The 24,038-nt window shown below is 37.0% G+C and overlaps 1 long non-coding RNA gene across 1 annotated transcript in view; it reads right to left on the bottom strand.

Annotated features, from left to right (window-relative positions):
• Positions 1-294: 294 nt before the first annotated feature.
• The window catches only part of LOC148213691 (uncharacterized), a 63,721-nt gene continuing 39,977 nt past the window's right edge, over positions 295-24,038 (bottom strand). Inside the window, exons 3-4 of the long non-coding RNA XR_015793994.1 lie at positions 1,728-1,845; positions 295-375 (exon numbers count right to left, since the gene is read on the bottom strand). This is a non-coding gene — a long non-coding RNA (uncharacterized LOC148213691). The remainder of the gene's footprint in view (positions 376-1,727; positions 1,846-24,038) is intronic.

Genomic DNA, 24,038 nt, shown 5'->3' on the forward strand with positions numbered 1-24,038 from the left:
ATAAATTTGTTAAAAATAAAACTTGTCAGACTAATCTGCCCTTGTTACTTGATTGGTAACTTCCTTAATAGATTGTGGGAATGCCTTGACATATAAGGCCTAGACAAAGTACCCTATGACATGCTGATTACTAACTGGATGTGGGATGTATGGCATGACAATTAAGTGGCTACATAGTTGACTCAAAAACTGTATTCTGAGGGAAGTCATTAATGGTTGTTTCCAAAACTGGAAAGAGGTATCAAGTAGGATGCTGCAAGTATTGCTTCTTAATTCTCCACCCTTAATATTTACCTTAATAACTTGAATAAAAAGGTGGAGGGAATGTTTATCAATTCTGCAGGAGATACAAAATTGGGTATGATAGCCAACACCCTAGAAGGCAAAAATAGCATTCAAAATAATATTTTTAGGTTGAACAAAATAGCTGAAAGTAAGAGAATTATATTTAAGAGAGAGAAGTGTTCTTTACTTAGGAAACAAAAATGGTATAGCATGAGAGATAGCTGGCTTGATAATAGTACATGCATAAAAAATATTGAAATAATAGTTAACTGCAAACTTAGCATAAGCCCAAGGCATGACTGGTCTGCAAAATGAAATTTCAGGTTAAATCAGGATTTGTAAGTAGAATTGCCAAACCATGCGAAATAATAATTCCACACTAATTTGTCTGGATCAGACCCCATATCAAGTACTGTGTCTTATTCTGGACACCACATCTTTAAGGGATTTAAGTTACAAAAATGGAAATTCTGATTGAATCTCAAAACAAAAAGAATCCTAATAGTAAGATCATTTCAATAATAGAAGCTATTACCCAGAGAGGAAGTGGGCTTCTGTTAGCGGATGAGTTCAAGTGAAGACTGGACAGCCATCTATCCAGGGTGCTTTAATTTGTATTCCTGCATTAAATGGGGGATTGGACTCAGTGACTTAAATCGTTCCTTCCAACACAATGATTTTAAGTCACAAGGTGCATAGCTTTCTGTTCAAGAGCAGGACTTTTCACTTGGACTGGTTTTTTTGTTTGTTTTAAAAAACCTCATTAACTTATCCAATGGAATAATAGGTTTGGGGAGATGTATACTAGGTGTCTTTCAAATTTATTGGGAAAATGAAAAAAATATATTTAAATCCTCCTCCATGTATTTGATAGAAAGTCATATGTGTACATTGTAGATGTGCCCCTAAATAAGTAACTTGTAAAATTCCAGACAAGTATGTGCACTGATTTGCCCGTGGGTGGCTATGCGTGTATGCAAGAGCAACTATAACCCATTGAAAGTTTTTCGAATGTCATTTTTCAACATTTAAATATTATATATTGGGCAATGTGTACAAACTTTGCAGCAATGTCAGCAGTTGATAGTGAACCCATTCCAAGATGAGAGGCATTAGCTAAAGGAAAGCGTCGGAATGGCTGTAAACCTAAAGGTGAAGACCTGATGGCCTTAAAAGCAATTTCATGTCCATCTGCCATTTTTCTGTAGCAACTGTAACACCCAAATATGTAAAGGCTCAGAAATAAAGATGGTCTTAAGATTGGCCAGGGAATTATGTAAGAGAAGCTACAAAGAACTACATTGTATTGCCCTTTTTGAGGGAATGGGCAATATTCTTTTCCCTAAATGCCAGGAACTGAACAAGATTCTTTACCTTGAGTTTGTCTATGGGTCAAAAGTTACCACAAATGATATAGACAGGGAGTGTACAAATTGTATTACCTGTTTAAATTGTATTGACTCCTCCTTTTGAGAGATAGGGGTAGAAGATAGACTTTTCAGCATTTCTTTCCTGGAGGACTTCCATGAGAACCTGGGGCTGCACTGGCCTTATGACATCCTAGGAAACAAACATATGAAAAATGTCACCAGAAAAGTGATTAAAATTGATTTTCTTCCATTAGCTGGGATTTAATACTACAACAGTACTCTAGCTTATTGCATTTATCTAGTAAATTGATAATAGAATGTGATGTTAATATACAATTTCAGGAACCAGAATGTCAATAAAGGTAGTTTTAAAAAATGTGTCTGGAATTAGTGAAAGGATGTATAAATTCAATATACAACATTATCAGCCTGCTTGTGAAGATGTTTGAGATATTTGGAGGATCAAGATTAAAAAATATATATACCTCTCTATAGCAGTTCTATAATAAAAAGAACTGTTATTATCTGCTGCCTATCCTCAGCTTATTAACCAGCTACCCTAAGATACTTGTTGATAAATAAACCTATTGCTTCAGGATCAGATGAGCTTCATAAACATGGTGCCTCCTCTGGAAGGACAGACTGTCTGAGCAGATTATAAGCATCTGCACTCCTTCCTCCCCCTCCCTTCCTGGCCCTCCCCCATCATCAGGACAACCCAGCTGCCAGTCAAAGAACAGCATTGGGCAGGAAGCAAGAAGGAGGGGAGACAAGATGGCTGCCTGGCAGCTCTGCAGCCACAGGCCTCCCAAAGAGAAAATTGAATAAAGAGAGCCAAAGCCCAGGAGTCAAAGTAAAGAGGCAAACTAAAAGATAGACAACCCTGATGAGAAAAGGCAACTAGGAAAGAGGCAGCAGCTAAGAAAACTGGGGAGAGAGAGGCTTTTATTTTTTCCTTCCCTCAGAACTGGTATGAGAAAGAAGTTCTCCATCCCTCAGATGGAGCCAAGTTTCAGAACAAGAGCAGAAGAATCAAGAAGCCCAGTCAGGAACAAATAAGCAGAAAAAATGAAGAAAAAGTAAAGACTTTGACAGAACAGAATAGAAAGCAGAAACTAAAAAAGGTAAAGGAGCAAGTTCTAGAAAGAGTGACAGTAGTGATATACAAGGATTAAGACAACCAAAATAGAAGTCAGCAATAAACAAATATATTGGAGATTCAGAATAGAAAGATATGAAAATGTAATGAAATTCGGTTTTAAAGAATATAGTATAGATACAGAGCTTATAGAAAATAATTTTATTATTAGTTTCTGAACTAGTTGAAGCATTTATAATTTACAGTTCCTTTCTTTTCCATATTTGTAACCTTTCCTGTAAAATAAAAATCTCACCCCCCCAAGTGCTCGTCTATGACCATAATAAAGCTTTGATTTGATTTGATTTGATTTGAAGTCTCCCCCCAGCCACAGAAGAGAGATACAAAACCCCAACCAACTGTCCAAGTTTCCAGTGCTTTGTGTCTATTGAGTCTGAGTCAGTCTGGTGATTGGTGGTTCAAAAACAGAACCTGCAACACCTCCTCACTCCAGATCTCTGGACAAGCATTTCCAGATTGGGAATAGAAGAATCCATTTTAAACCTTGGAAGCATCTTCATTGTTATTTGAGGCACCATAACAACAGGACCAAAGTAGACACAGTTGAGGGGAATAGAAAATAAGTGGCACTAGTCATAGAAGTATCATCAAACTTCTCCCTGTCTTTTGTGTTGGCAAAAACATTTTTTCTCACCTCCATGCACAGCAAGTTCATACTGCATATGAAAATAGTGGAGGGTAGGTTTACTCAAATCATCTTATATATTGAAATCATGTATACCACAACATTTTAGCAACCATGTGAAGAGCCCTGCGAAGGAACCAATATATTATGCAGAATTCTGTATACTTACAGTCTGCACATATTTGTATATGTGTTCTTCATTTGATTACATGTAGGACTATGCAGCAGAAGTACAGAATTTAGCCTACTTTCAATATGAATAAATATCTTACGTAGATTAAAAATGGATAGTTCGTCCTCACAGGTTTAGAGGGGTTTTTTTTTGGTCATTTGTTCTGTTTTGTTATGACAGAGAAAGGAAAATGAAAGAGTTGCTGTACTAGCTTGGAATAGAATGGATTCTTAGGTGAAGATAAGCTAAGGTCTAAACTTAAAAATGACCTATTTGCTTTAGAGATGATGATTATTGGAACAAATGATGATAATGATGGTGGGAAAATGATGTCAGCAGCTGCAATATCCATAGCCAAGAATCTTCAATATTTCCTGCCATTTAGAGCTGGCAATCTCAATTACATCTTTGTCAATCAACTACTATTGGTATTTTAATCAATAGGCTTTGAATTGCCTACAATGCCAACTGGAGTCAAGTCTTAGTAAATATGATCAGGACAATGAACCAAGATTGTTCATGCATGCTTGGGTATGCACGTACACACACGCACACTTATATGTTGGAACTGACAAGTTTGATTTATTCTCTCCAGTGTGTGCTATATAACAATTATTGTATTTTAAAACAAGATTAAATTACAGCAGTATTTCTGCACTTAAAGATGTGATGAAAACCTTGTCCTTTTTTGGCTTGCAGCCTTGTCTGTTTGGATCAAAACCAAGTTCAATTACATTATCTGTAGGCTTAGAAAAACCTGTCATCATTTCCAGCCAATAGAGAAGAGGTCTGAGTAATTTATTGTCTCTGTATGGGATACCCCCCCTTTTCTTTAAAGAGTAAGAGAGGTGAAGTTTAGCATATGCTTCGGTACCTAGCATACAAATAATAGGATTTCAGATCTGCTGTTGGTAATGGTACTGTGCCCTATATGACCCCAAGAATCTTCTATTATACATACATCTAGTCTAACTTGTTTGCCTTTGAGTAATTTTCTAACAGGATAAGGCATTTTGCCTTAAATTATATCCTTGTGGCTGAAATGAAACCAACAGCATGATGAATTATATCTCTTGGTACACAGCATATACTTGATTCTAGTTAACAAATAGCAAACAATGCACAACAGCAGGAAGTTTGAAAGTTGGCACAGTTTATGGCATGTCACCAATGGCACAGCTGTGTCCTTAATGCTGGTTGCAAGGGTCTAGACTGTAGTAGAAGTAGCATTTAAATAAAGTTGTCTGACAAATTTAATTTTTTGGAAAACAAACTGACTTGATTACATCTTCAGAAAAATATGTGAAATGGAATTTATTAGTGAAATCTAATAAATGTTTTATCAGAAGGGAGTATAGATCCAAGTGGTTGAAAACTCTTTACAATCACTGCAAAGTGATTCTTTTAAGTGAAGTGTGATACAGAAGAGTTCAGCCATTTTCTATTTCGTGTATGTTAGTGGTTAGAAATCAGGGCATCCAGAGTCAGATTTAGTCTTCAAAGGAGATGTAGGATAGAAGTAGCAGCTGGATTTGCTGCAGCCCACTTTTGTGGGATAAGTAGTTTGGTTTTCCTTCTGTCAGGACTTACTCTTAATAAACCCTCTCATCATTTTAATTTTATATTCTACATGGAATGATCTGAAGGCTTTCTGAAGACATAATCTCACCCAGTCAAATTATCATCTGCTGGGGACATTCTTTCTTGTAGCCACCACTTTCTAGTGATGATGCCAGGACTGGTGTTCAGCTAGCCAATAGTCTTCCATGCATTTCTAGAAACAGTTGTGCTGCACCACACGAAAGCAGCAGCAACTATCTGAACAATATTTCTGACTTCCAAACATCTGCAGCTAAGGGAACATTTATTTGATAGTACAACTCTCCCTCAATCCATATCTTTTATGGGGGCAGGGGGGATGCAAAGTAAAGGAACTAATGCCTGTCTGCTTGGATAAATTTGAGATATCCTGCCTTATTTCTTGAAAAGCTGGACCAAAGTACAAAAGATAAGATAGCAAAATGTGGAATATGTAAGGAATCATATGTACAACTGCATGGTTGTTTGTGGCTTTATGTTGCAGTAAAGTCATCTGCCTCCTAATGGTGTCTGGGAATTCGAATCAGTTGGAACACTTCTGAAACGACTGTCTGTGATGGAATGATCAGGGCCATCTGGCCTAAATGAATAACTAAAACAACATAGTTCCAGTTTTCAAATGTGGCTTATGTTCTTTCTGAATGGTTAGAGAACATCCCTGTAACAATATGAAGAAGGGAAAACCAGAAATGAACATGGCAGTTAGGCAGGAAAGATGACAGGGGTAACACAGATCAGAGATATTCAAAGGATAGCCAAGAAGCTTCATGTGCCTTACAAGCATTCTTTTTGTGAGCCCCAGAGCCTCCTCAGAGGGACGAGGCCAAAATGTGGGCTTTTTTAGCATAGTTGAATCAGAATCTTAAAAGTAGTTTCTGAGCAGGACAAATCCCATGGATTGCTGCTCGGGTCATATCACTGGAGGAAAATTAAGAGGGTTAGGTTGTCTGTAGTAGCAAAATAATAGAATGGAGAGATTTACTCAAATACACATACCCTATTTTTCATTTGTTAAGACTGTTCAGCAGAGATAGTGAACGTGTAGCCTTCCAGATACTGCTGAATGATAGCTCTAAAATCTACTGTAAGCCTATGTGTTATTCACCAACATATAGAGGACTATGAATTTCCCACTTACCTATATAGTATGAAAAAATATACCAGATATCACCAGAAGAGATACTTAGAATGATTTAAGATTTAAATACGGAATAGGCAACTTGTAGCACCCAGATACTGCTGAATTACAACTCCCAGCAACCTTAGGAAGTATACTCAAATAAGAGGGGTGCTAGGATTTGTAGTTTAGAAACATCTGGAGTGCCACAGGTGCCTAGCTTTGGCTTAAACTGTGAACTATTTAAAAGGTGATAAAACTGCTTTGGAATATAAAAGAAAAACGATCAGCAGACAAAAGTATGGGGACATGTTTAATAAGATAGGTAACTACAATAATTCTTTTTAATCTACCATTTTTAAACATACAATTAGAACCCACAGATCAATTCAAAGGTTTGTTTATTGTTATAGTTATCAACTGTTCCAATCATGATGTCAATTTGGCTGCAGTATTCCTACTAAAAATAATAGCAAGAGAGCAAGCATATAAAATATACCCACTTTTATGGAACTGTGATCAAACTCAGACAAAAGAAAATAACTTTTTGTTCAACAACTTGCCAGAAGAATGACACCACCAAAAGAAATAAGATACTCTAGGTAATTTTAAATATATGTTCACAATGTGACAGAGGTATCATGTGCCAGATTTCCCAAACAATTCTACAGTTTTCCTTTCTCTATGTATAATTTTTCTCCTATATAATTTATGGCTCCCAGTTTATCAGAGCCAATCTTCTTCCTCTAGGTAGGAGATACTTATGAGGAAAAGCATAATTTCAGTGCCATACTTAAAGGTATCATATATGGGCTACAAAAATCTAGATCACTACTAGATGTTAACAAAGACATACAGAAAACTCTATTTGCTGCCATCTAATATTTGTCTATATACAAGTAGTCCCCAGTTTAAGAACAAGTTCTGTCCCCAAGGTCTGTCCTTAAGTCAAATTTGTAGGTAAGCAGAATAATATTATTGCATAATACTCTATAAGTAATGTTGTGTAATTAATTCAAACCATTGTGTGTTTAATTCAAATCATTGTGTATTTAACTTAAATTTTGCTACAAATGTTCTTAACTATGGATCGTGCTTAAACCAGGCATTCTTAACCCAGGGACTACTTTCCTTTTCTAGCACAGAAACTGGTCCTGAGTTCAACAAGTGGCTTCCTTAGAAGTCTTCTAAGCAGGATCCCTTTCAGTTGCTTATTTTAAATAAATCTGCTTCCAAATCTTCCAATCTGGAATTCTGCAGCCCATATCTGGTAGTCCTATTTTAGACAGATTTGATATAGACTGAATCCATATGATTGGAACTGAGCTAAATGATTCAAACTAGTCCTTTCTCTGTGTTATCATCACAGTAATTATTGGATTAATTATTGTGATAATTAATTCTTATCCCAGATTATTAATTATTTCCCCAGAAATGTTGAGATAATTTTTCCTTGTTGGAACAATACACTACTCTCCCTGCTATAAATACAACCATATTATATTTACAAATCTAGGTGCTGGACTGGCTTTCTTATGTAAATACAATACAATGTCACCCCAAGCAGGAACATTCAGTGTAGCTGGTGATACTAATACTGTGGAGCTTGTGGAGCAACCAGATATGATCGATACTTTAGGGGAAGGCCCTACTGGTGTTACCTCCGGAATTACACTTGGGGCTCCAATTACATCAGGAGCTGCTTTTTCAATCTGTATGACTGTTCTCCTCAGTTGGCCGATGTATCACTCCAAAAGCTGTCAGCAACAGTCTCTATTTTGGAATTTGCACCCTCCAAGGAGCAAAGCTCAGTACTGCATTTGAGCTGCCTGTGTCAGTGGAACCCTTTCAGTGGATTAAAAATGAATAGTATTCCCTGATGATTGGTGATAATCAGAACAGGTAGTGATTGAATTGTTTAACCCTCCTCACAAACTCCATGCTTCCCTGTCTATTCGAGTACTATATATTTTTTCTCCACACCTGTGAGAATGCATGATACAAAGAGCAATTCAAAGCCATTTTTTATGAAGAGACATAAGTTTGACAATGTCATAAAGTAAAGCATTACAAGCCAACCTCACTAGTAAATGTGGGCTGTAATGTGTGATGTTACAATTCGCTTTGCTTCTGTAAAAGCTTGTCCATACTATTTTATCCACTTCCATGCCCATTTGTAGTAAAGGAGTTTGTGGAAGAATGAAGTGAGCAAGCATTTCTTTTCCCTCTTGGGATCCAGAGTTTTGCAGCTGCCTGGGAAGAAGGGTTAAAACAGCTCCACCCTCTCCTTAACTGGAAACTTTGTCCCTTAAAATGGAACAGAAAGCAAGCAAGCATGTGTGTGGGTGTGAGGAGAAAGGAATCAAGTAAGGAAGAGAGCAAAGAAGTGGGGAAGAGAAACCTCCAACACAAAGGCAGCAAAAAAAAAACTGCAAGCCTTGAAGCTACAAAACTGAATGACAGGCAAAGCTGAGACACAGGAGAAGAAAAGCCTGAACAGAGTCTGTAAACCAAAACAGGCCAACTGTTTGCAACAGTCCAGATGCAGAGCTCCAGAAACCAGCTCCAGAAAGAGAAGACTGTGAGTGCTGGGGGGAGGGGAGAGAAAAGCCAATTGGCAAGTCTATAGTAAGTGGTACCTCGGTTCACGAACTTAATTTGTTCCATGACTCTGGTCGTGACCCGAATCAAATTTTCCCATAAGGTTCAATGTAAATACGGTTAATCCGTTCTGAACCATATGTATTTTTTTTTTAAACCACAAAAATATGAAACAAAGTACAGTACAGTACAGTATGAAGAGAACACTAACCTTGCTTGAGGCGACTTCTGGCGTAGAGGACAGGAAGGCGGGTGGGGAGGTGGTTAGTGTTTGGAGAGAGAGTCCCCCTCCCTACAGGAAGCCACGACCACGTGTCACAGCAGAGAAAATGGCCGCGGATCCTGTTCGTCACCTGATGCAGAGTTCATGAACGGAAGCAAAATTTTGCGAATGGTGCTGTTCGTGAACCGAATTGTTCGTGAACAGAAGTGTTCGTGAATCGAGGTACCACTGTATAATGAAAAGGGTTTTCACATATAAATGGAAATGGAGACTGGCTATGGGAGTTGAAGACCTGGAGGAAAAAAGAAAAGACTTAAAGAGCTAAGAAATGGTTAAGATAGGAAAACATCATGCTACAAACAGAGATAGGAATATAGAACATAGAGATAGACACTTAGAGATTAAATAAGATTAAAGAGTTAAGAAATAAGATAGGAAAACATAGTGCTGCAAACATAGAGATAGGAATTTAGAACATAGAGATAGATATTAGAGATTAAATAAGAAATAGTTGCAAACGTATAGTAATAGGAAGATTGTTGGTTATGATAGGTAGGGAAATAGAAACAAACATAGAATTAGCATTAAGATTAGAGGTAAGGAGTAAGACTTTAATTTTGTTTAATAAATCAGTTTTTGTGGGAAAAAACAAATGCAGTCTTTGTGTCTGTGATCATTACCAGATTTTTTTTCTTTTTTTTAAGTGTAAGTGGTGGGATATGGTATAGTATCCGGACATAAAGAATAGAAGGCTGGCATGAAAAATAGAAAGAGTGATCCTGCTCCTGAGGGAAAAAAAGCTTTAGAAGCAAGGAGGAGTATACTGGCATGTGACTTGTATGCACATACTATGTAAGACATCTTGAAATGGAACAAGAGGGTAAACCAAAACCTATGGAGGCAGAGGCCAACCCTGAAAGTAAAACAGACCCATCTGACGCCCTGATAGGCATTATGAGGAAGATGTTGAGGCAACAAGAAGAGGAGATTAAAATGATGAAAAGAGAGGAGAAAGGGCGAATGAAAGTTCTTAGAGAAGAGGAGGATGATAGTTTATGGCTAGAAACTGAGTGAAGGGACCATTTAGAGAAGGAAAGGGAGATCTGAAGAAAGGAGTTCAAGGAGCTTGTAGTGCTTCTTAAAGGAACACAATCTGCTGTAAAAACACACCAGTATCTCCAAATCCACTTTTTTGGGGTAGCAAGGGAAGGACCCTGTGAGATAAACATTCCAAAACTCACAGAGGAGGAAGACACTGAATTTTTTTTCATTATGTTTGAAAAAGTTGCTGTAGCTTGTAAATGGCCAGAGGAAGAGTGGGTAGCCAGGTTAACACATTGCCTAATTGGAAGACCACTTAGTGCTTATACCAATTTACTAGCACAGGAAATAAACTGACTACAAAAGAGTAAAAGAAGCTATTTCATATTGGTATGAAGTAATACAATATATAGACTGACAAAGTTTTCATGTCTGTAATCTGTAACTGATTAAAACAAACAAACCCCTAACACAGTTGTAGCATTGGGGCTAAATTTGGCTAGAATCTAATAATTAATAAATCCTAAAAAGAATAGTAGCTGTGATAGATCTTCTGGCCTTGAGACATTCATGTCTGCTTGAATGTGTACATGTATGTATACTTTCTGTGTCAATTGTGTGACCACAATATGCAATTCTTGGTTTAAAGAACTAGCATTTGTTGCAGTGTCCTCTGAGGCCATAGTCTGCCATTCTCTACAACACTGTCCTAAGATTTCATATACACATATCTCCATTTTTCCCAGTAAAAAATGGTAGTATCAAAATAGCACTGGTGGCTATATAGGCTTGTCACACTTGGGCCATGGCTGTTTGCCAAAGTGCTGGTGCTGATGCTAACCTCAAAACAGCACCCTTATAGCGACTTCCAGGGAAGCAATGGCGGACTGAAGACAGTTCTACGAGAGTGGAGCTGATGGCTGTGGCATAAAGAGGAGCCGGTGAATGGAACTGCTCCTTGGATCCAAAGGATCTGCTCTGGATTAAGGAGAAAACTAGGATCACCCATAAGTTTGCTTCATACAGAGGCTCCCTGCAAAGAAATTGTAGAGAGATCTGGGAACCCGGGGGAAAATCATCTTGCCTAATCTCAGTTCATCACCTTCAAAAGGACACTGGGTTCACCAACTTCCTTTCTTAATTACCTTAAGAAATTGCTTGTTATTGACCTTTTGGATGTTAACCTTCTGAAGGGCAAATTTCATTATGTCGGGAGAGCTTCCTTCTATCCTGGATGAAAGAAGTTTCATGTAAGTTTAAGGACTAAAAAGATTTTTTTTTTTTTTTCTGAAAACAGAAAAAGAGGGACTAGAATGTTCATTTTGGAAAGTTAAGGGGCCAGACAGATTTAAAAAAGAAAATTTCCTGTGGGTTGTTTAAAATTTTATAAAAGTATATATGAAGATTTTGAAATTAACTGTTAAGAAATCCTCCCATGGGAAAGTTTTGCTGATTGGAAAATAAACATATGATAAGAGGTGACTTTGAAGGTTGACTAGAGGGAACCAGGGTTAAAATATAGATGTTGTGGTTTCTGGTAGCTGTCATGGAATTTCTTTTTGATTAGGGCTGAATTACGAGGTTTTAAAGATTTGTTTATAAATGGGGAGTGATTTCTTTTGCTTTATTCCTCAGAGAAAGTGATAAGTTGAAATACAAAATGGATTTATTTAAGGTGCAGATATAGATATAGATATATAATTTCTGGTAGCTCTTAATGGACTTTTGCTGAATAGGACTGAGTGATGAGTTTTTATAGTTTATTGATAAGAGATGAGATATGGGAAGATTTTTTTTTTTAATTGAAACACTAGAGAAGGTGTTAAGTTACTGTCAGCCCTCCCAGATAAATCGGACAGGAAACAAGATTAAATAAACAAATTCTACCTTATTGAAGGCTACATTAACAGAATCTTGCAAGTCTGAAAATACAAATCTCCTGTCCTTCCTATCTACTGCCTGAGTAGTTAGGGCAGGTCTTTCCTAAATTTCTTTTTCTAGCGGTTAGTGTGTTGCGGACTCCTTTCTCTTTTATCTGATTGTTCCCTAGGCAGCATCTGTTTCCCACATCTTCCAAGGCCTCCCTCACATTCCATCAAAGTTACTGAAGTTGTTTATACTTGTTTGGAGGGAGGGGGAAGTCATTCTTTTATATATATTTTATATATATTATATATCTTTTTCTTATTTTTTTCCTTTTTCCTTTTCTTTTTTCTCTCTTTGCACTTTTCTTTCTCTTCATGTGTTATATTTTTCTCAGTTCGTATTAGTCTTTTATCTTTGTATTTGTAAATTTTAATAAAATTATTACAAAAAAAAGCACTTTTATAGCAACATAACTCTTGATGTATATGTATATTTACAGTGAGAAATGCCTTGAAATCTCCTTCCATTTTGATCTGTAAATAAATCTCTGCTATGTCTATTTTGCTGAAATGTCACCCCTATTAAGTTTAGCAAAACTGCCCTCAAAACTGCCCCTTTGGGCAAAAAGTATTGCTCAATCTGTAATAGTGGATTAATGGTAACTTTAAAATTACCCCAGATCATGATAGTTCCATTCTTCTTAGCTTGGTCATGACATTTCCTAACACTGTTTTACTTTTGATATGCTTGAATGTGTTGATTCTACCTTCAAAGAAAGGTGTTGTGTCATCCAGTGCCTTTTCCAGTTTACTCTTGATAGGTTCCTGAGAGGAAGTATAGCATGCAGTAGCAGCTTCCTCGGGCAATCATGTCCTCAGAGCACTGGTCCACCTGTTTTCACAAGGTAAAGGGTTAATGTAACTTTCTGGTTATGGTACTTTATACCTATAGATACCACTCAACTGAGACTAGTTGTTGTTGTTGTTGTTGTTCTCTGGTATAAGTTTGAATTGCATTACTGATGTTGTTAATTTGGCATCTCTGAAATCCTGCATAGATTCATGCTGTGATATAACTGATACAGCAGAACCAGTGTCCAATTCCAACGATAGAGTTTTGCCATTCATTTTGGGTGTGAGCTGTACTGCTGGTAAAATTCTATATTTTATGCTTTTCACTCTCATTATGAAATTCTTCATTCACAACATGCACAACTGCACTTCTTTTAAATAGTGACTTGGTTATCTATAGTGAATGGTTTGCTTTTCCTTGATGACAGGCTCTTTGAATATTTCCCACCTTATTACATTTTCTCCAGATGTTGCCCTTAAGTCTGTACTGAGTTGCTATGTAAGCATCTCTGCCACAACAATAGCACAGTTCATTGTGAGTTGTTACTCTCTGTTTATATCACATTACAAGCATATTCACTGTTGCTTTTGCCTCTGACTGCAGCTTTGTAGTATATCTACAGTATACAGTACAGCTCTTCTTCTGTCAATGGAAACTTCTCTTGTTGACAATTCAGTGACTCTAGATTCAGACCATTTCTTTTAGAGCCAAGCTTTAGGCCTGCTGGTTCTTGCTGAGCACTTTGTCTCCTATACAGTGTACAGTATATAGACTTTTTTTTTTTTTAATCAGTGCATTTGAAGAAAAATAACCAAGTAACTGAGTGGATACCTGTGAATTTGCCAATGATGATGATATGCCATCATTCAGACTTAAAACAAAGCTTTCCATATCAGTTTCCTCTTATTATGGAAGTTGGAACTGCAGCCACAGAATCTCCTTCCCATCTACTTTTACATTTATCCAAAATAGTGACCTTTCTGTGGCTGATGAGTACATTCAGTCATAACTGGGTTGCTTCCCCACCAAAGAGTTGATTTTTCTAAAGAGTTTTTCTGTCTTTGCAAACCTTGGGGTTCCCTGATGAAAGCTGTCCCTTCTTCAGTCTTTCCACATCAAGAATCATAATAATGAACTTCAGAAATAGAGGAGTTTGTGATGGATACATATGGAGTCACAGGGGAAGGACAATCTACCATAGGCCTGAATGATAACCATTCACTTATATATGGAAACTAAAGGCCTGCTGTTCAGAAGGAACTCTGATTTCATTTGATGATTCTATATTGCTTCATAAGAGAGCAACAGACTACTGAGTTTCCCATTTGAATCATCACATATCCAGTATTTACCCAAATTGCCTTGTCTATGAATCACCTTACTCATCTAACTGCCTCTCGGCAGGGATCTGATAACATTCTTCACAAACCTTCAGTTTGTTCTAGATACTCGCCAATAACTGTAAATGCATAGCTTTCATCCAAGAAGAAAATAACAAAGATTCCTATCCCAATTCCTTATTTAGATTAAAGTTTTCACTGTAGAATGCCAAGCTACATAAAAGGATGGCCTTTCAACAGATTGCTTGGCACATCAAGAGTCCTTTGAACAAAAGAAATCAATAGGAGGGAAGAAGTTAGTAGGTAATTATTAACAGTAGATTCTGCTGGAATCTATAATCTTGGTAAATTAGGCATTTTATTTGCTCCTGGCCTGGTTTGAACTCCACAAAGCTGCTTCTGGTAAATGAAGGCAAAGAATAAACCCTCATAGAAGTTTTGATTGAAGTTCAAGCAGGTGTATTTGCAAAGCCCATTAGTTAAAGAAGGTTTAATTTCCAGTTTACTCACCATTGAAAATACCTAGGTGAGAGTGTGAGGAGGAAATCCTCCTCCCTGTCATGCAGTCTTCCCACCGTGATCAAAGCAAAAGGTGAGAAACTACAATTAAAATGAACCAAATACATACATTAAAATGCAGCGAGAGATGCCAGGCTAATAGCATTTCTTTCGAGCTGAGGTTTAACAGGAGATCTCTTTGATCAAATAAGTAGAGGTCCTTTCCCCTAGGAGATTACCATTTCAATCAACAAATTCTAAATGAGTGGAAAACCACAAGTCAGCAGGGCGCCTAACTACAGAGGGCTTCTTCTCAGAGTGCCGACTAAGTGCATTTTCTTGGAATTCCTGAGGGGCGCACTTTTGTGTGCTTTCAAAAAACAACAGCAAGGTTTCTTTATATAAAGGGCTTAAAGGGGAAGAGTTGCTGCAGCTGCCCCAACAGCTGACTTGTAAGTGATGCTCTCAGAAATAAATTTCATCTCCGTTTCAAGCAACAGCCTGCATATTTTTATTCCTGGCTCAGAAACAAACTTGGTAAGATTTCCTTCCAACACCTATATTCTGTTTCTGTTTTTTTGATCTCAGATGTCCTTCAGGTATGTATGTATGTATGTGTATGTATACACAGACACACAGACACACACCCCGTATTTATTGGCCTATAGCACGCACAGGTATATAGCACGCACCTTAATTTTAAGAAGGAAGTTTGAGTAAAAACACTTAAATTTAAAATAAATTACTTGGAAGCATAATAAAGGGAGCTCTGAACTTTCTGTTTATTAATATTTATACCACTTATAAGGTAAATACGTAATATGAAAGAAAAAACACCTCTTTGAAGGAAGAAACCTGGTGCTCCCTATGGCTCATGCGAGCACCTGAGCTCTGCAGAGCAGGAGGTGAGCAGTGGGCAAGCGAAAACCACGCTCCCCAGCACTCGCACGAGTGAAAACTAGCACTCCCCATCTCACCCAAGTGAAAACTGTGCTCCCCAGCGCTTGCGCAAGTGAAAACCGGCACTCCCCAGCACTCGTATAAGTGAAAACCGCACAAGCACTGGGGAATGCAGTTTTTGCTTGTGCAAGCACTGGAGAGCAGCAGTTTTCACTCGCTCGCCCGCCTCTCACCTCCAGAGCTGCCCTGGTTACAGCCCTGGCTCAAATGAAAGCACCATTCTCCCAGCCCTGCCACTGGAGTATCGGTGTATAACATGCAGCTAGGATTTCAGCCCCAAATTTTAAGGAAAAAAGTGCGTGATATACGCCGATAAATACGGTGTCCGTGTGCGTGTATGTATGTGTGTATACACATACATACATACATACACACACACTCACACACACACATATACTCCTCTGTTCTTTGTTGGGGTGGCGGCAATAGTTTTATTAAAAGGATCTATGTACCACTTTTAATTTTCACAGTTTTAGCCTTTTGTAAACAACAACAACAAAACAATATTTGGTATCACTGGTGATGCTAGGCAGTGCTAATATTTGGACAAAGACCTATGCCTACAGTTGTCAGTAGGAATGTTCTACATTGTTTGCCCACCTAATTTCAGGGAGAAGATTGGGTACAACAACAGAAAATGCCCACACCTGTAGTATTATTAAATGAACACTAGCAAAACATGGTATAATAAGCAAACCATCCTCTGCAAAAGGTGAAGGCTGTGGATATAAAAGAAGAAGAAGAAGATAATTAGTTATCATAGGCATTCACAGGGGAAACAAGGTGGGCCAGTAATGTCATGTGCATCATATCGTCATTGCACAAATGACATAAATTACATAATTCACATTGTTTGAATGATGCATCATGATACATCCAATATCAATTGTGGCTTGTACCAGACATCTATGCTGCGTCCTGAGGTATTTAAGATCCTATAAATCAACTGTAATTTCTTCAATGTGGCTGGTAATTAACTGGCAAACAGTACACACTATATATATATATATATATATATATATATATATATATATATATACACACACACACACACACACACACACATACATACATACATACATATACTATATATATGTATGTGTGTGTGTGTGTACCTGTGTGTCTGTGTGTATCTCTGTGTGTGTATTTGTAGTGGTATGTGGGAATGATCTTAAGAGACAAGGGGAAGAACCACAGTCAGGGCAATGGCCAGATAAGAGGCAGCTTAGCTTGCAGAAAGAATGTGGGGATAGCAAACATCTCAGAAGGGACCCTCCCTAGTTCATGGGTTCTAAAAGTGACAGGGGAGAAATGTAATTTCAGACTTGCAAGTTTCTGTTAATATAACCTTATAATAAAGTAGAGTTAGTTCTTCTGGATGTGCTTCTTGTCTGGACTACCATGCAAGGCTGACAATATTCCTACACTAAGGAACCCTGATGAGCAAACTAGTTGCATTCTGCATCAACTACAAGGCTGGGGAATAAGTCTCTCCAAATGTTGCCCAACTATACCCTCCAGATATTGCTAAATGTAACTCTTATTATACTTCACTGTTGGCCATGTTATCTAGAGTTGCTGGGAGTTGTAGTTCAACAATAATGAAGGCAGGGATAATCTAAGCTATTTTGTTAGGAAAGGTAACAAAATAAATAGCCCTCCCTCAAGTCAAAGGGCTATTAGGACAGTTGAAGGGGGGAAAAAAATCTTACAAGCACTTATATTGCTCCTTGATAATATACTGTATATACAATATGTAATCCTGAACTTGCTGCCCTTTCACACAAGTTTTCTGAGGCATCCACTTGCTCCAATAGGAAGTCTGGTCTGGATTAGTAAGGAATTAGAGAATATTAACAACTAAAATATACTGTGGAGAAGTGATCATAGACCTTAGCAGCCATGTTGAATTAATATTTAGTTTATATCCATCTATTTCTGCAGATTTCTTTTTCTTGGCTTCTTGATGGCCTTTAAATTCTGCATTCACCCAAATATAACTTGTACTGTCATAATTTATGATATTTACCAAAATTGAGCTATTATACGCACCATAAGTTGCCATATATAGGCTGCAAAAATCCAGAGAGCCACTAGACAGGAGCCAAGAATCCTTTACTTCCATGTAATGATTGTCATGATCTTTGCAGCCCAGATATGTAAGTCATATACAAACCCCTGAAATTTCCATAAACTCTGCTTCAGTCTTCAATTGAAAAATTATTTCTTAAAAATCCTGGGAGTTTCCAGGTATGAAACAAACATAACAAGGCTTCCTAATTCCAAACCTCTTCTTGATAAAAGTCTCCTATTGGAGATTAAAAATTGCCAAGGAAATGTGGAAATTGCTAATGGCTCCTTTAAACTGAAGTTTGAGCGTTCAGAGGTGGTGACAGCACTGAATGGTTTAACAATTGACTGTAAAGGAGAAAAGGAAAAAAGTTGTAGGGTCTGCAAACTATGACCAAACCCACCCCCCAACATTCTGTTTAATACTTTTTTTTTTCTAGAAATTGTGTTCAAAGAGAGGAGGTTTAAAATGAATAATTTCAGCTGACAGGTTTTCAGAGATACTTACTTCAACTCCTATGAATTCAATAAAACTTCTATCCTAATTGCCATGGTAATATCTGAAGAGGAAAAGCCGATCTCTCTTCCCTATATGTTGTGATCGTGATAAAGTGCACTCAAGCAGGTGGGCTTCAAAGCAACTTTCCTGTGCACTTTTGGGTGATTTTTGAAATCATTTCAATTTTAATATTCCAAATACAATAAATATATAATGGTAACACTGCCACCCCCCAGTCCAGTCCTACTGGGCTGCTTGTTTGTGTTGGATGGTGGGGGGTACTTCTGGGAGGGATGAGCAAAGAACACTGCAAATGTATGCTCAAGTCTCTATATTCCCAGCAAGGTCACCCAAGGCATGAAGGTCATCCCAGCTGCACAGCTAAAGCAAGAAGGCACCTATACTGGACAACAGAAATATAGGAAGATGTGCTTAGAAAAATTGGAATCCCTGGACATTTCATCATCATCATGCAAAATCTATACACAGATCAGAAAGCCACAGAATAGACAGAATGTGGTGAAATAGACTGGCTCCAGGTTTGCAAAGGAGTGAGACAGAGCTACGTACTCTTCCCTTGTTTATTCAATCTATTGAGAATTCAATATTGAGAAAAGTTGGATAGGAAGATGAGCATGGTTTTAAAATCAGAGGAGGAAACTTCAATAACCTGTGCTATGCTAATGACACTAATCCGAGAGCTGAAAATGCAAATGATCTGCAAGTCAATAATGAAAGTCAAGGAGCACAGAGAAAAAATGGGACTAATATTAAATATAAAGAAGACCCAATTAATGACAGCAGGTACAGCAATCAGCCTTTAAATTGACAATGAAGATATTGAAGTAGTGGATAGCTTCTGCCTTTAGGATCAAGTATAAATAGTGAAGAAAAAAAAAAGGCAAGACATATGCTGCAGATTAGCACTTGGTAAAGTAGCCATGAAGACATTGGAAAAGTTATTCAGGTGCTGAGATGTGTCTATATTGAGAAAGATCAAAATCATGCAGACAGTGGTTTTCCCTATGACACTCTATGGAAGTAAAAGTTGGAATTTAAGGAAGCAGAATAGAAATTGATGCTTTTGAAATTTGGTGTTGGAGAAGACTCCTAAAGATACTGTGGATAGCCAAGTAAACAAACAAATGGATCATGAAATACATTGATCTAGTTCCCACTTGAGGGACAAATGACCAGGCTCAAATTATCATACTTTGGACACATTATGAGAAGACCATGTTTCTGGAGAAGAAATAAGTATATTAAGGATTATGTGTATATGTTCTAGTTTTCATTTTTCTGTTTTTCCTGTTTTGTAACATTATCAGCCTCCTTGGCTTCCTGTAATGAATCCCAAGGTAAGACCCAGAAGGAAATTCATTCTAAAGGGCAGTTATGGAGGCTACAGAAGAATAGAGATGTATGTAAAAGAAGCAGATAAAACAAAAGTTATTGTTGATAACTAGGAAGGGAGGGAGGGAAGGAAGGCTGGCCGGCCGGCTGGCTGGATGGCTGGCAGGCCTTGAAAAATATCCTGAGAATTCCTAAGTGTTAAACTTGACTCTGGAAAAATATGGCTTACCACAACAAAAATTTGGATTTCTCTAGCATAGAGTCTATATTTTAATTTTATCTATTATTACTAAAATAGAACAGATTTTTAGTAATATGGGTTGAATTTCTTATAGCATATAATTTCATTCAATGGTTTATGCTGTGTTGACCGTGGCTCTCAATATTAATTCTTGGTTTAGAGTTAAATGATTTTTTTTTTTTTAGTCTGTTAAAGCAAAATAATACATTTAGCTATTTACAACTAATCATTATAATACTGGAAAATTATAATCTCCATGACATATTTAAATCCCTCACTTATTCATTTGTATTTTACATTGCATTCTTTCTTTTTATGTTTGTGTATATAACGTCCTTAATCTTGAATAAAGATGTGTGTGTGTGTGTGTGTGTGTGTGTGTGTGAATATAAACCTTATTTTGGTATTAAAGTTTACCTCTCCTAGAATGCATGACAAAGGAGTTTTCTTGTTAACCACATCTCCTTATCACATTGCAATGTCTGGTTTCCCAGTTCTATACAGCATTGGACAGTGAACTTTAGATATTGCTAGTCCATTCCCTTATTATTTAAGGTTTTACCAACTTACCATTCTGAAAAGCTGAAAAGCTTTTTATAATAATTTTATTAAAGTTTACAAATGCAATGATAAAAGACTAATACAAACTAAGAAGAATATCAAAAGTAAAGAAGAAAGTAAAAGGTGCAGAGAAAAAGAAAAAAGAGAATAATAAAAAAAGAAAAAAAGAAAAATAAAGAAATCCCTTCCTCCAGACAAGTATAAACAACTTCAAGAACTTAACACCTTCTCTAATATTTCAATAAAGAAAATCTCTTTTTCCCATATCTCATCTCTTATCAATAAACAAATTGTAAAACTCATCATTCAATCCTAATCAGCAAAAGTCCATTAAGAGCTACCAGAGATAATAACACACACATACACACACACACACACACACTCATCTTAATCAAATAAATCCATTTTGTATTCCAACTTATAACTTTCTCTGAAAAATAAAGCAAATGAAATCTCTCCCCATATCTTATCTGTTATCTATAAACAAATCTTTAAAGCCTCATCATTCAGTCCTAGTTAAAAAAAAAAAAAAAATCCTCAGCCTCAGTCTCTATTTTGTCCAGTAAAATCTGTTCCTTTTCTGTAGCCTCTGTTAAATCCATTTTTATAGTGGCAGACAACCTTAAGAGTAAATTTTGGGTACATTGTTCCCAAATATCCTTGATTTCTTCTATAGTCAAATAGTATTGCTCCTTTGTATTAATGGGTCTCTTCTCCTTTAATTGCAATCTTTAGTTCTTTCTGGTTCCCTCTAGTTAATCTTCAAAGTCCTCTCTTATCATATGTTTATTTTCCAATCAACAAAACTTTCCCATGGGAGGATTTCTTGCTGTTAATTTCAAAATCTTAATATATATATTTATAAAATTTTAAACAACCCCAGTAAATATTTTTTTTCCAAGTCCATCTGGCCCTTTAACTTTTCAAATCAACGTACTATTCCCCCTTTTGCTGTTTTTAGAAAGTATTTTTTTTCTTTTTAATCCTTAAACTTACATGAAACTTCTTAACATGCAAAAAAATCAATAACAGGCAATTTCCTAAGGTGATTAAGAGAGGAAGTACATGAAACCAGTGTCATTTTCAAGGCACCAAACCACAGCTTAGGCAAGATGATATTCTCTCAGGCTCCCAGAGCTCTAAAACCCACTGGAGATTGTTATTTTATGATCTCTTTGTGGGGAGCCTCTGTATGGAGCAAACTTACAGGTGATCCTAGTCCCCTTCTTAATCTAGAAAGGGGTTCTGAGGAGCTGATCCATTCACTGGCTCCTCTTTCTGCCATGTCTGTCAGTTCTGCTCTTCACAGAGCTGTCTTCAGTGCACCATTGCTTTCCCAGAAGTCCCAAAAGCTGAAAAGCTTTTGGTGGTTCTGTCAGGAATGGTTATTGTTGAGGAGGTCTCCCCATTTGTAGTGATTAAATGAAAGACCTTTCTGTAACTATTGCCTTTGTATTGGTCCGGATTGCTTTTCCTGTCATTACTCAGTTCAAAACATCAGGGAAGCATGCAGTTCATCCAAACTTTGTCAACATCTTCTTTCAGTTACTGTGGTCATAGGTGAACATTGAAAGGAGAATTGGATCAGGTTCTTACTGATTCTTATTCATTACTGTAGTGAAATGGAATCTGTGTATTCTTCTTGTATCTCAGAATAAGGTCACGCATTTTTTTCAGATGCCTGCCTGCTTCCATAAATCAATCTCTCTCTCTCCTTCTCTCTCCTTCTCCCCCCCACACACACACAAATACACCCCCCCCCTTTTGATCCCTGAGCAACAGGAATCCGCAAGGCCATATAATTGAATTCAGGTGTCAAAGGTCTCAAGGGGAAGGAGTGTGTCTGGGGTTTTCTGCATGGATGCATTGGATGTCACCAGTCAGAATACTTTGATCAAGAAGATTTCATTGTTCACAACACAAGGAGTACTCCCAAATTCAGACAAGTTTGAAATATTCATTCTACCCTGCAGTTGTTCCTATCAAATGAGCAATCATGATGATTCACATGTTACTATGACAATAGAAGCCTCAGACATTCTTCCAATGAACCAGGAATAATTGATTTAAGTTGCAGTACTACACCCAATTAAATCAGAATGAAAAACACTGAGTTTAATTGGATCTCCTTCTAATATACTGAAGCATGCACTTTTTCCCCCCAGATATTTTGGGAGAATCCATCAAGAAAAAGTTACAACTTCATGTAATCAAAAGAATACTCATTTCAAGAAGCACACTCTCCTGATGTGAAAATTCTGCCAAAAGGCATTACTATTAAAACAGCAGTAGTTTTGCCACAAGGCCAGATTTCTAAATCTGTCTTGGAACTTCCAAAAGTTTTTACCATATAGTTGAGACATGTGTATTAGTCACTTCTGAATAAATTGCAGTGCAGGTCATAAGAAACCAGATTTGAATCTTTATTCTTTGTGGAATTATTCAGAAGTGCCACTCAGTGTATTTATTGTATTTATTTATGAAATATATTTCTATGCTATTGTAATCAAAAAGAGACTTGGAGGCATACACAGTATAGTACAATGTAAAACACACATGGCATAGAAAATAAAACAGCTTTATGACTCCCTAATATCTAGCCCAATGAATAAATGTTGTTTTTCCCCCCCTTTTCAGGTTTCTGATCTTAATAGATAAATAATTAGTAAACATTAATCAATACTGGAATAGATATGGAAACATTTTTTTTTCTTAAGTGGATCTCTACTGCCAACTACAGGTATCATCAACCTAACCAATTGTGAGTGATCCCAGAAAATCTACACATGTCCAGATTTGGCTAGTACTGAGATGGGAGAACAAGGCATGAAAACCCAGGGCTGTGGGTCGAAAGGGAAGGGGGGGGGGGAATCCTGGAATATGGAAATGGCAAATCAGTTCCACACTGCTGTAATAAAACTAGGTAGACGTGTCTACATGATCACTATGAATGGGGGGAAAAAAACCAATTTCTCTTATCTATTTGTCTGTCTGTCTATTTACTCTGAATTTAGTCATTCTCCACAGCTGGCGAGCTTTACTTCATTGATATGCACTGAGTTAAATAAAACAGAACATTTCATTTTTGAAAGTTTTTAATAAATGTGTAGTTTCTCCTTTCTGTTGTTCCAGATCCAGTATGTGTTATAAACTCCTAGAAACAGCTGTCCAAGGCCAATTGCCTAAGGCTTAGTTTGATAAGTATGTGGCAGTGCAAGAGCTGTAGCCCCAGACTGGGAATGTTCCTCTGGACAGAAACAAGCCATATGTCAGTTTTATAGGATTTTCAGTACATTAATAATAACAAACTTCCAGATATAAAATATGCCAATGCCATATTTTAAAATCCAAAATGATACTAATAAAGATCTTGTCCCACTCAGTAGTATGGTGTGATTTTTGTTTGTTGGTTTAAGAGAAGACCAATGTAACTTAAAAAAAAAAAAAATCTGATAGATGCCAAAAATAGAATTCCAAGGGTAAACATAATTGGCACTGAATATAATTTATTTAACAAATGTGTTGATGTTGTTATATCAATGTGTTGATGTGTAGTATTTCTTCAGCCAGCTAGTAAATAATCAATCTGAGTTCATTAATTTACCA

Source organism: Python bivittatus, unplaced genomic scaffold, assembly GCF_059951505.1.
Source record: "Python bivittatus isolate LINGU-HERP-01145 unplaced genomic scaffold, Pbiv_v1 ctg000840_np1212, whole genome shotgun sequence".
NCBI classification, from domain to species: Eukaryota; Metazoa; Chordata; class Lepidosauria; order Squamata; family Pythonidae; genus Python; species Python bivittatus.